General features: G+C 44.3%; 1 protein-coding gene across 1 annotated transcript in view; it reads left to right on the plus strand.

Moving 5' to 3' along the window:
- LOC142905577 (exosome complex exonuclease RRP44-like) overlaps positions 1-13,406 on the plus strand; it is a 63,664-nt gene that overhangs the window by 49,280 nt on the left and 978 nt on the right. The window lies entirely within an intron of this gene.

The following is a 13,406-nucleotide window of genomic DNA, read 5'->3' on the forward strand; positions in this document are numbered from 1 at the left end:
GCTCGGAACGGAGGAGGGGGGAGAAACAGCCACGATGTGCTGCTCTGTCCTGTGTTGCGTTACAACCATGCCATAAACTAGACTACTATACATTGTAACGTTATACCTTCCAATCTAAACTACATTGTATAATATCGTATACACAGCCCAATGTAAGCTCGAACATTATGCAGTATAAATTTCGATTTAAAGCTTTCGTGACTGCAATGATTCATCTTCTTTGGTTCTTTCGGTAAAGTCACGTAGAATGAGCTGCTGCCAGACCACCAAGATTATATGGCCTTCCAAAGATACACAAAGAAGATACACCCCTTCGTCCCATTGTCTCTACTATCAGCTCCCCCACCTACAAACTGGCACGTTTTCTGGCTGATATACTGCGACCTTTCACTGGAAAAACCACCTCTGCGGTACTAAATTCTACTCACCTGGTATCGACAATCAAAGACATTTCCCTGTCCCCAAACGACCTGCTTGTCAGTTTTGATGTGGTGTCCTTGTTCACCAAAGTCCCGGTACCTGACACCATCGCTATCATTGAAGACCTGGTTCATCAAGGACTGCATACTGATGTACCCCCCCTGGTGAGACATTGCTTAACCAACACATACTTCACCTGGAATGGAACTTTCTACAAACAAACTGAGGGCACCCCAATGGGCTCCCCCCTATCTCCGGTTGTAGCCAACGTATTCATGGAAAAATTTGAAACTGACGCCATCCAGACTGCCACTCTACGCCCGACCTTATGGAAGAGGTACGTTGATGACACCTTTGTCATCTGGCCACATGGCCAGCCTGCTCTAGACCAATTCCGCGACCACATCAATTCCATACACCCAGCCATCAGATTTACCATGGAGGTCGAAAAAGATGGCAAACTACCCTTTCTGGATGTCTTAATTAAAAGGAGACATGATGGTTCAATGAGCCACTCTGTCTACAGGAAAGCTACCCATACAGATGCTTACTTGAAACCGGATTCCCACCACCATCCATCCCAGAAGAACTGCCTCATCAAGACTCTATACCATAGAGCCCAATGCATTTCCGACCAGGAACACATTACCAGTGAACTCAAGCACGTACACCAGGCTCTCAGGGCTAATGGCTACTCCGACTACACAATCCGCAAAGCCATCACTCCAGTCATGAAGAAGGATCCTCTTGTGGAGCCACTCAAAACCATCACCTTACCCTACATTGCAGGGGTCACTAAAAAGATCTCCAAAATCCTGAATAAACACAAGATCCAGGTCCGATTCAACACAGTACACAAAATCCGTGATTTAGTTCCATCTGTAAAAGATGCTCTTCCAGACATACAGTACCCAGGCGTTTACAAACTAAAGTGCCTCTGTGGTAGTAGCTACATTGGAGAAACCAAAAGACATATCTCGGACCGCATCCGCGAACATAAAGCAGACTTGAAACACGGTAAGACGAACTCCTCTGCCGTGGCAGACCACTGTTACAATTCAGTGGGCTCACATGACATTGACTTCTCCAAGACGGAGGTTCTTTGCAAACCAACCGGCTACCATGAGAGATTCGTTCATGAGGCCATTCACATATACAAGCACAGAGACAATTTCAACCGAGAAGATGGATTCAGGCTTAGTAACCACTGGAAAGATGTGTTAAATCATTTCTGTTCTTAATTAATTGTAATTTTACGATGTCCTTCAGACCGCAGCTCTTTCGCCAGCATTGCCTCTTAATACCTCTCACACCACGGTTAATGGTATGGTTTACAACATGGAGCATACTAGGGCCTCGCAGCTGTCTCTCTCCCCCTCCTCTGTTCCGACCATGGACGAACTCGTCCGTCTGAACGGGGCCCATAGCTATCCGTGGTATGGAAATTTGAGGGTAAGAATCCACCCATTTTTTCGCCATATAGCATTGTGATATATAACGACTTATGGTTGGTAGCTTAGCTGATTGGAGAATATAGAGTTTATTGATAACATGAAGGTAATTTATAATTTAGTTTTTATTGGTTCACTATATAGTACTGTGAATAGCTCAGATGTGTAGTCATTTCTGTGACCAGTCACTAGCAAATCACCCAGTTATTTCAATGCTAAATTCGCCTAGTTATTTCAATGCTAAATTCTCCTGTTTGATTTGTACTAAGTGCCTCGGTGAATGTGTATGCTCTGACTTCAACGTAGCTATTTCTGTAGCAGTTACAAGCGAATCACTCAGCCATTTCAATGCTAAATTCTATGCTAATCCCATTGTCAAGGGGTGCCTCTGCGGATGTGTATGCCTTAACTTAGCTATTCCAATGCTAAATTCTATGCTAATTCCTTTTAACAATGGGTGCCTCTGCGGATGTGTATGCTTTAACTTTTAACATAGCTATTTCTGTGACCAGTCACAAGCTAATCATTCAGCCATTTCAATGCTAAATTTTATGCTAATTCCTGTGTCAAGGCTCTTTGTTCCTCTCACACAGCTTAAAAGCCGTGATCTGAACGTGGCTCTCTCACTCCAGCGCTGTCCTACCAGACAGTCTCGCCCCCTTCACCTGATGAAGGCCGCTTGTGTTGTGGCCGAAACGTCGTGAGAATATTATTGTGTTATTTTATTTTATCAATTTATTATTTTATTCTCATTCTACGTGACTTTACCGAAAGAACCAAAGAAGATTATGCAGTATATTTATATGTCTTCAACTAAACTTTTTCCTACATTACACGACTATACACCGTAATATACACTACCATAGACAAACCCACCCTTGAATTATAAAATGCGTTACTTTACACTACCCTATACTTTAGACTGTAAAATGTTAGACTTGTAATATTACACTATGTATTATTCTACCAACCCTACTGTATACCACACTGCTGTATATTCACAATACAATTACGATACTATATATTGCCTTATGAATTATGTTAAACATTACAATGTTATACTATTTATTATTATGTAACATGCTATAAACCATACCATTGACCGTCGTGTGAAGAGGCAGTGCCAGCGAATGGACTGCAGTCTGAATGTCACCATAAAATACAATCAATTAAGAACTGAAATTGTTTATAACGTCTTTCCAATGAAATTTTGATTTAAAGCTTTCGTGACTGCAGTAATTAATATGCTTAGTTCTTTCGGTAAAGTCACGTTGAAGGAAACAACAAAATAATAAAATATATATAAAACAATAAAAATTCTCACGACGTTTCGACCATAACACAAACCAATTCCTCAACCACATCAATTCCATACACCCAGCCATCAGATTCACCATGGAGGTCGAAAAAGATGGCAAGCTACCCTTTTTGGATGTCCTAATTAAAAGGAGTCCCGATGGTTCAATGAGCCACTCTGTCCACAGGAAAGCTACGCATACGAATGCTTACTTAAAACTGGATTCCCACCACCATCCATGTCAGAAGAACTCCCTCATCAAGACTCTATAGCATAGAGCCCAATGCATTTCCGACCAGGAACACATTGCCAGTGAACTTAAGCACGTACACCAAGCTCTCAAGGCTAATGGTTACTCCGACTACACAATCCGCAAAGCCATCACTCCAGCCATGAAGAAGGATCCTCTTGAGGAGCCATTCAAAACCATCACCTTACCCTACATTGCGGGGGTCACAAAAAAGATCTCCAAAATCCTGAATAAACACAAGATCCAGGTCCGATTCAACAGTACATAAAATCCGTGATCTGGTTCCGTCTGTAAAAGATGTGGTTCCAGATATACAGTACCCGGGCGTCTACAAACTAAGTTGCCTCTGTGGTAGCAGTTACATTGGAGAAACCAAACGACATATCTGGGACCGCATCCGTGAATATAAAGCAGACTTGAAACACGGTAGGACGAGCACCTCAGCCGTGGCAGATCACTGTTATAATTCAGTGGGCTCACATGACATTGACTTCTCCAAGACGGACGTTCTCTGCAAGCCATCCGGCTACCATGAGAGATTCGTTCATGAGGCCATCCACATATACAAACACAGAAACAATTTCAACCGAGAAGATGGATTCTGGCTTAGTAACCATTGGAAAGATGTTATAAACCATTTTGGTACTTAATTGATTGTATTTTATGGTGACTTTCAGATCGCAGCCCATTCGCTGCCACTGCCTCTTAATGGTATGGTTTATAGCAGGGGTGTCCAAACTTTTGTTTCCCGAGGGCCACATACAGAAAAATATACGAAGGATTGGGCCACTCACTAGACGTGAGGTATACTGCCTCACTTCTCATGCACTAATATTGTCAAAATCAATCAAATGCAGGTAAATTACGTTTGATTATTGAACATGTTTGAAGAAAAAAAGCCTCCATCATAGCTCTTCATTAGTAGATTTTAATTTTATTTTTTACAAAAAGGTTGGCAGGTAATTCTCTCAGTGACAGCCTCAGATTGGTTCTTAGGGTGCTGATCCCCCTTCATTGTCCATATGAAGGGAGAGACAAGAAGACAAATAGGGGATGTGGATATTTCAAGCTTATTACACAAATAAATTATTGGGCTTGTTAACACATCAACTAACGTTTGTTAAAAAAATTGTCATCAACTTTAATTGACTGAATTTATGAAGTAATTGGGCTTATTAACAAATGAAAACGGTGTGTATATTTTTAACTCACCTGTAATGGGAATAATGTTACGCTCAGTGGGAGCAGTGATGCTGCGCTTTGGTCTGAAGGATAGCTGGCAGGTCAGGAGTAAGTTTGGTGGTTGAGATGCGAAGGACGTCACGTAGATGGCTGTCGGTCGTTCTGGTTCTCAGCCTGCTTTTGTTCAGCGTTAACAGAGAGAATGTCTGCTCACATATGTATGTTGAGCCGAACAGACTCATCATTCGTCTTGCATGGCGTCTCGTCAGAGGAAACTTGGCCTTTTCCAAACTCCGGTAGAAGTCAGGTAGGGAGAGAAGCTGATGCTGATTCTTCAGAGAATCATCACACTGAATTTCGATCAGTTCTAATTGCAGACTCTCCTCCACTTCTTTTGCATCCATTGAAAACGGAGCCGCAAACAGTGTGATTTCCTTCTCAATGACAGAAAAATCTTGGAAGCGCTGACTGAATTCTGTCATGAGAGATGTGATCACAGACACATATTCTCCCATTTTTGCAGAGAGCTTGGCATTTGGAAATGCGCATTGATTTCGGTCAGCGTGGGGAAGTGCGCTACATTGAAGTTGCGCAGTTGTGACTCGAAGAGACGGAGCTTCGCACGGAATGCTTTCATGTGCACATACAGCTGTGGTACCAGTTGCTCTTTGCCTTGTAGTCTCTTGTTCGGGGTGTTGAGATGATCAGTGAGATCAACTAAAAAAGCCAAGCCTGCCAACCATAAAGGGTCACTGATCTCATGGAGAGGTCTGCCCTTTTCTTTCAAAAACTTGTCGATATTTGATCTCAGGGAATAAAACCACTGCAGCACGGAGCCGCGACTGAGCCAGCGCACTTGGGAATGGTAGAGTAGGTCCCCGTATTCAGCATCGACATCAGAGAGGAACGCTTGCAATTCTCTGTGGTAAAGCCCTCGGGCCATAATTTTTTGACATTTTTCACAACTGTGTTCATCACATCGCCAAGCTGGATTATCTTGGCACAGAGGGCTTCTTGGTAGATGATACAGTGCATTTTAACAGTCTCACCTCTGCTCTCCTGCACCTTGGCACTCACCATAGAAGCCATTCCTTTGCGCTCGCCTGTCATTGCTGGAGCCCCATCCATTGTAATTCCACACAGCTTGTCCCATTTAAGTCCAGCCTGGTTAATTGAATCTGACACAGCTTCAAAACATATCCTTCCCAGTTGTTGTCCCCTTTAGACTCCGAAGATCAAGCAGTTCCTCCGTAATGCAAAAATTCTCATCAACTCCCCGCAAAAAAATTAACAGCCGTGCAGTGTCCGTGGCATCTGTGCTCTCATCACATGCAATCGAGTAAAAATCGAAAGCACAAGCTTTATCTGACACTTGCTGTTTTAAGTTAGCCGACAAGTCTTCAATTCGCCGCACAACCTTATTTCTGGACATACTAACATCGTTAAAATCCTGCATTTTCTCCAGGCACATTCCCACGACTTTAGTGAGGCACTGTTTGATGAAGTCACCGTCTGAGAAAGGTTTCCCATGTAGGGCAATGAGTTGAGCTACTTCATTGCTGGCTATTGTTGCATTTTCTTGAGCTTTGTTAGCACGGAAAAAAAAACCCTGCTGCTGCGTTAGCAGGCTAGCTTGCCATTTGCTTTACCTTCTCTCTCCGCTCGGCGCCAGTGTAGGACGTGAAGGTCTGATGTTTCGTTTCATAATGCCGTCGTACATTGTACTCTTTCATCACGGCAACACTCTCATTACAAATCAAACAAACACACTTCCCCTTGGTTTCTATGAAAAAACATTCATTTTTCCACCGAGTCTGAAATTTTCTGCACTCGCTTGCAATCTTGCGTCTCTTCGGTTCCGGCATTTTTGGTGACCCTGAGCAAATGTTTTCTTCGATTGCTTGCTTTGTGGAGACGCTGCCTTGTTCAAGACAATAGCGCCATCTAGTGTTTAAATTAAGAAATGCAATACAGTGGGCCATAGTCCATTATATTTTTAAACTTTGATACGGGCCCATTAAAAATGGATGGCGGGCCGCAGTTGGCCCGCGGGCCGTAGTTTGGACACCCCTGGTTTATAGCATGTTATATAATAATAAATAGTATAACATTGTAATGTTTAACATAATTCATAAGGCAATATATAGTATTGTAATTTTATAGTGAATATACAGCTGTGTGGTATACAGTAGGGTTGGTAGAATAATACATAGTGTAATATTACAAGTCCAATATTTTACAGTCTAAAGTATAGGGTAGTCTAAAGTAACGCATTGTGTAATTCAAGGGTGGGTTTGTCTATGGTAGTGTATATTACGGTGTATAGTTGTGTAATGTAGGAAAAAGTTTATTTGGAGACATATCAATATAATGCATAATGTTAGAGCTTACATTGGGCTGTGTATACGGTATTATACAATGTAGTTTAGATTGGAAGGTATAACATTACAAGGTATAGTAGTCTAGTTTATGGCATGGTTGTAATGCAACACAGGACAGAGCAGCACATCGTGGCTGTTTCTCCCCCCTCCTCCGTTCCGAGCATGGATGGACTCGTCCGTCTGAACGAGGCTCGTCGCTCTCCGTGGTGCTAACGTTGGAAAGAAGGAAAAAACCGCCACCCATTTTTTTCGCCATATGGCATTGTAATGTATAACGACTTATTGTTAATAGCTCAGCTGATGGAGAGTATATAGAGTTTATTGATAACATTGATGTAGTTTGTATTTTAGTTTTTAGTAGTTTACTATATGGTATGCATTAGATAGTGTAGTGTATTCCCAGTTACTTTATGTTTATAGCTCAATTTATTGAAGAATATATTGAGTACATTTATTATATTGATGAAGTTTCTACTTAGTTTTTTTTTCACATCGGTTTATTGTATGATAGTTGGGTAGTTGCAGTCCTTTAGCGTCCATATACTAAATGCCTCTGTTGAGATGGAAACTTTGACTTTAACATAGCTATTTCCGTGACCAGTCACATGCTAATCCCTCACATTAACATCATGCTAATCTCCCAGTTACATGCTAATTTCTGACTTTAACACCCTGCTGATCCAACACTTTAACGCAGCTATTTAAATGCTAAATTATCCTGTTTGATATGTAAACTCCTTTGTCAAGGCACTTTACCTCTCCCACCTAGTTTAAACGACACTGCGAATCTTAGCAGCAGTCATTGAAGTGCTGTCGTCCCGACAGTTCTGTTCCTTCACCTGAAGAAGGCTACTTATGTTGTGGCCGAAACGTCGTGAAAATTTTATTTTTTATTACGGTTTTTTTTTCCATTCTACGTTACTTTACCGAAAGAACCAAGAAGATGAATCCCTGCAGTCACGAAAGCTTTAAATCTGAACTTTACGCAATTAAAAATCATAGTGTAAGATAAGACTACAATCGTTGTCTGCTGTGAGGATCTTCTGTACTCAGGGCCCCGAATGTTTGTGGCAAGTGAAAGTTTGTCTCAGCAAAATATAAGATTTCTCACAGTAGCATACCGTATGACCACACGTCGCTCTGCACCTTGTAGAGCCCATGGAACATGCTTTCTGAAGACATCCACTTTACAGGCAGAGGCACCTAATGGACATGACCGCATGGCCACAAGCACAACAACAATACGTTCAGTAAATTCAGTTCAGGCCGATGCATCGCGATTCGTCATACGTTTTTTGTGTCAGGCCATATTCATCTGGCCAAATTAGCGTCATCTAGCCCTCCACTACCCTGAAGGGTTAAATGTGTAGTGACATCACGGGATGGCACTGTGTAGTGCCGGGCCTAGAGAGGCACGGCGTGCGGTGTATTGACATCGCGGATACCACTCTGGTGTGGGTGTAGTACCGGCCCTAGAGGGGCTCGGTCAGCGCTGATTGATCCCGCTGGATGGCATCACGCTTGGCGTGCAGTGCCAGCCCGACAGGGTAGGGTGTGGGAGTGCCGGCCGTAGGAAACGGGTTACTAAATGCCATGGCACTCTGGTTGACCCGAGAGGACACGTGACCGGTTAAGTCTACAAAGGGGCCCCAAGTGGGGGCTAGGGGTGGTCACGTGGTCAGGGTCCAGATCCTGCTGCTCGATGATTCTAGAAGGTGGTCGTGGCCAAGGGCGGAGCCAGCCACGCCACAGAGAATATAAGCCGGGTCCCCCACAGGGACCGGCGTTGTTGTTCATCCTGAAGAACCTTTGTCTACGTCTACGTTCTACCGAGTCTCCAACACATGGACTGGGACCCGAGCTGTGGTCCCGTTCTGTCGTAGCTAGTCATGTTGTAATTAGTGTAGTTAGCCTGGTGGTCACCACCACAGGTTGTTATTCTGGGCCAGTTACCCCGTGTACCACATTGGGGGGGGGAGGAGGAAGGGGATTTGTGAAATTGCCCCATATTTTGAACTGTCGGCAGAGCAGGGAGATTGAATCCAATTGCCGACCTCTGGATTGCAAGTCCAGGGTGGGAGAGCCATTGCACCACCGTGTGTGGCAGCACCCCCCACTCGCTTTTTCTTAGGGGCTGTGCAAAATAAAATAAAAACATTGAGTACAATTAAAGTGATGGGCCTTCCATTCCGATGATGGTGATGACATTGGCGATACTGATAATGATGCTGATGATGCTAAGTAAGGTGAAGGACTCACTTTGCCCTTCACCACGTAGTTGGGGTCAGTCTGGACGTTCCGTGCCAGCCCAAAGTCGCAAATCTTGGCGATGTGTCCATGCGTTACCAGCAAATTCCTCGCAGCCAGGTCGCGGTGGATGCACTAAAAAAAAGAAAAAAAATCCCTGTGTGGCCTTCAACAAACTTGGGGCAACTTCTGTGAAGGTCGGCCACGGTACACGACGGGGTGGGTGCCCAGCACCACGCCCGGCCGCCTTTGTCTCCCCAGTGTAGATGTTTACACACCGCACCAGGTACTCATTTGAGACTGAGTCCATCTGGGGAGGCCCAAGACCGGTTCAGATAATTGTCACTGGTGTTGGCCGTGAGCGTGAATCGAACTCTGGCCATTGGGTTCGTAGTGCAGTGAACTAACCACTGAGCGACCACTCGCCACCCAGACAGACATATTAAGGGCAACAAAGACGTGCACCACAGACACAGTCACATACAAAGACACAGTTAAACACGCACAGTCACAGAGATACAGTTAAACATACTCTTTGGTTCTTTCGGTAAAGTAACATAGGTATAAAATAAAACAAATCACGACGTTTCGGGCGCAACACAAGTGTCCCTCATCAGGTGGGAAAGCATGATCTGCTGCTGAGGCAGACTGTTTTGAAAGGTTTGAAATAGGTGTAGCCTAAGGGTCATAAAGAAGTGGGCGGGGCTAGTGATGTTAATGTGAGAAATTAGCATGTAAATGTAAGATCGGAGAGCAGCCTCCTCGACGAGGGCTTCAAATCAAGACAGTTAAACACGCGCAGTCACACAGATGGTCATGGCCCTGTAGGGATAGAGACAGACAGGCACGGAGATACATACAGAGAGACACAGAGACAGGTTAAAATCATCACGTATTTTCATCATTATGTTCCACCACTCTTTTAACCGAGGAGAGAGGCTCACTGCTGATTCACTCCTTTCGCGACTCACGTTCTTGTGAGCGAGGAAGGCCATACCGCTCGCGACCTGCTCCGAGAAGCTCGGGAGGTTGTCCACCCCGGATGGAGTAGAGTCGCTCACGATCGCTTCTCTCTCCGACGACGACGCGTCCCAGCCTGCGGCGCACAAGGAAGCCCGGACGATTCAGAAATGCCCTAACTATAGAGTATCTATAGTAGATCATCGATTATTCGGCGGCTACGGGGGGGAAGGGGACGCCAAATTTTTTAACAACGCCGGATATTCACTACATAATAATTTTAAAAAGCTAATTTTTTGCACATTCTTGCATAGCATTGTTTTTAAATGTTGTGAATGTTTTGTTGTCTTTTAAATTAGTTTACTATATGAAATTGGTGTGAATAAACATACAAATACACAGAAATAAATATCCTACTGTAAAATGTAACCTATTTACTGTACCGTACTTACCAATCCAATCTCGAAGACTCTGAATGGAGTGATGTATATACGTGCAGTATTGTCATTTTTTTAAAGTTGTATTTAGTGTATAATGTACCGTCCGTAATATTTAACACTGAAATGAAGTCGGTGGCCGCTCTGGTTAATAACGCGGTCTACTTCGCAGTAGACACAGTTAGAGCGAACACGTACATGATTAGAAAAAGAGAGTCGGCCAAGTGTTGTGTGGTGTAATTACCCAAATTTGAGAAATTTACTCGCAAATTATACCATCGGGGAAGCTGCCTAATAACATCACAAACCCACTTGGCAGGGTAAAGCCCGCTTGCAAGGCTGTGGCTGCACAGGGGCAGCTGCCCCCAGTCCATGGAAACTGGTACTGATGTAGTTTACGAATCGCCATGGGCGGCATGGTGGCACATTGGTAAGTAACCCTTGCGCCTTGCAGCAAGAAAGCTGGGTTTGATTCCCGACTCGGGCGCGTTTTGGCGTGGAGTTGTCATCTTCTTTCCCCCTGTTCGTCAGAGTGTGTAAGTGCAATGAAGTGTTTGAGTGAGTGTGTGAGCGAGTGAGTTAGCGTGAATGTGTGAGTGTGTGAAGATTGTATGTTCTCCCCCTCTTCTGGGTCTCCTCCGTGTTCTCGAGTTTCCTCCCATAGTAAAAAAAATACCCAATACAACGAGTCTGGCATTGGGCAAAACATCCCAATACTGAAAAATCACCTGCAAATTACTCAATTGGGACTACACAGTGACAGCAAAAACTTCGCAGGACCCTCATGAAGAAGTCTTGAGTTTTTGCACAGTAAACAAATGTAATAATAAATCTTGACTTAAAGCTTTTGTAACTGCAGGAAGACATTCTTTGGGTCTTTCGGCAACGTCACGTAAATAGGTTCAAATGAAATAACCAAAAATAACAAAAAACTACGACGTTTCGATCACAACACAAGCTTTTGTCATCAGGAAGAAAAAAAGAGAGGGGGACAGCTGCTGAGGCAGACAGTCTGCCTTATCTCAACCGGTGTTGTCCCTATCCTAGGTAAACTCCGTCTTAAATGAGTACCTGGTGCAGTGTGTAGACATGAGCACTGGGGAGACAGAGGTGGCTGCATGCGCGTAGTGCTGGCCACCCACCTCCTCGTGGGCCACGCCGCCTAACAGCAGCACAGTCTGTTAAGGCTTATTTGGGTGATCTTCATCTTTGTTGTACGCTTGTGCCATCTTGTGTGTCCGCTGTCACAGATTCCAGGCTACAACCCTCCGGAGTCCACCCCATGGGGCTCCCCTTCTCCCCGGCCCAAAAAACCCAGACAGTACTCGTGCATCATGCATGCGGTGTCAGCAAGAGGTAAGAGGTGCATGAGTGGGCACACACTCTGGGTTTTACATCTGCAGAGTTAGTTAAGTGTACAGTGTGCTCGCAAGCAGAGGTGAACAATAAAAAAAAATCAGTGGCGGTTATGAGAAACGCTACCCTGAAGTAACGGGCGGTTTTCACTCTGAACTTGCAATCCAGAAGTTACTGGTTCGTTTTCCCATCGCAGCGTTTGAAACAGTGACGCAATTTTCTTAAATTTACAATTTTTACCTTGCCAACCAGTACAAACAGCCAGGTGAGGTGTATAAGCGTCACTATATATGAATAGTTTAGGACATCTTATGCTCACAAACTCACCCGTTCACGCACTCAACCACCAACTCAATCTCACTCAAATCACCAACTCACTCTCACTCAAACCACCAACTCACTCAACCATCAACTCACTCAACCCACCATCTCACTCAAACCACCAACTCACTCAACCATCAACTCACTCAACCCACCATCTCACTCAAACCACCAACTCACTCAAACCACCACCATCTCACTCAAACCACCATCTCACTCAAACCACCATCTCACTGAAACCACCAACTCACTCAAACCACCAACTCACTCAAACCACCACCATCTCACTCAAACCACCATCTCACTCAAACCACCACCATCTCACACAAACCACCAACTCACTCAAACCACCATCTCACTCAAACCACCATCTCACTCAAACCACCATCTCACTCTAAAAGGTTGAAGGTTAAGGTGCAGGCAGCCCTGAAAATATATTGGCTCGTGCCACTGCAAGCTCCCTTCTGGAGGATATGTTGTTGAGCCAGACGTTTGGAAGAGGTGGGAGTAACCCACATTTTACCCCACCACACACGACCTGCCGATGGACTACCCATTGACAGTGCTGAGTGGACAACGGCAGGGCCAGTGAGGGGGGATTTAAGAAACGGTTCAATCACCTGCCGCGCTTGGAGGACGAACCGGCGGCATTTGGGTTGCCAAGCCCAGTGTGATAACCGTCACATTATGGCAGCATCATAATCTGAATATTTTTCCTGGATCAATCCGATGAGCTATAAAGCTCTTTTTCACAGGTGTCCAGCACCACTTCATCATATGGATGAGGGGTTCCTGAATCAGGTGAGAGACAGATTTGTCCTCCTCTACCAGGTGAGGTCAGGCAATTTTACTTCTCACTTCACCTTCCTCACCTCAACTGGTAAGGTAGGAAAATCATTGCTCCTGAACTAGGTGAGAGCCCAATCAGGTGTGACCCGTGGTGCATAAGGGGACCACACCAATGATAAAAAAAATACTAAACTATTTTTTATTTTCTTGGTTCTTTCGGTAAAGTCTCGTAGAAGGGAAATGATAAAAATATAAAACAATACAATTATCACGACGTTTCGACTGCAACACAAGCAATCATCATCGCTTCTACAT

The sequence above is a fragment of the Petromyzon marinus genome, chromosome 55 (genome assembly GCF_048934315.1).
Source record: "Petromyzon marinus isolate PM22_M1 ecotype Great Lakes invasive population chromosome 55, UKy_Petmar_22M1.pri1.0, whole genome shotgun sequence".
Taxonomy (NCBI): domain Eukaryota; kingdom Metazoa; phylum Chordata; class Hyperoartia; order Petromyzontiformes; family Petromyzontidae; genus Petromyzon; species Petromyzon marinus.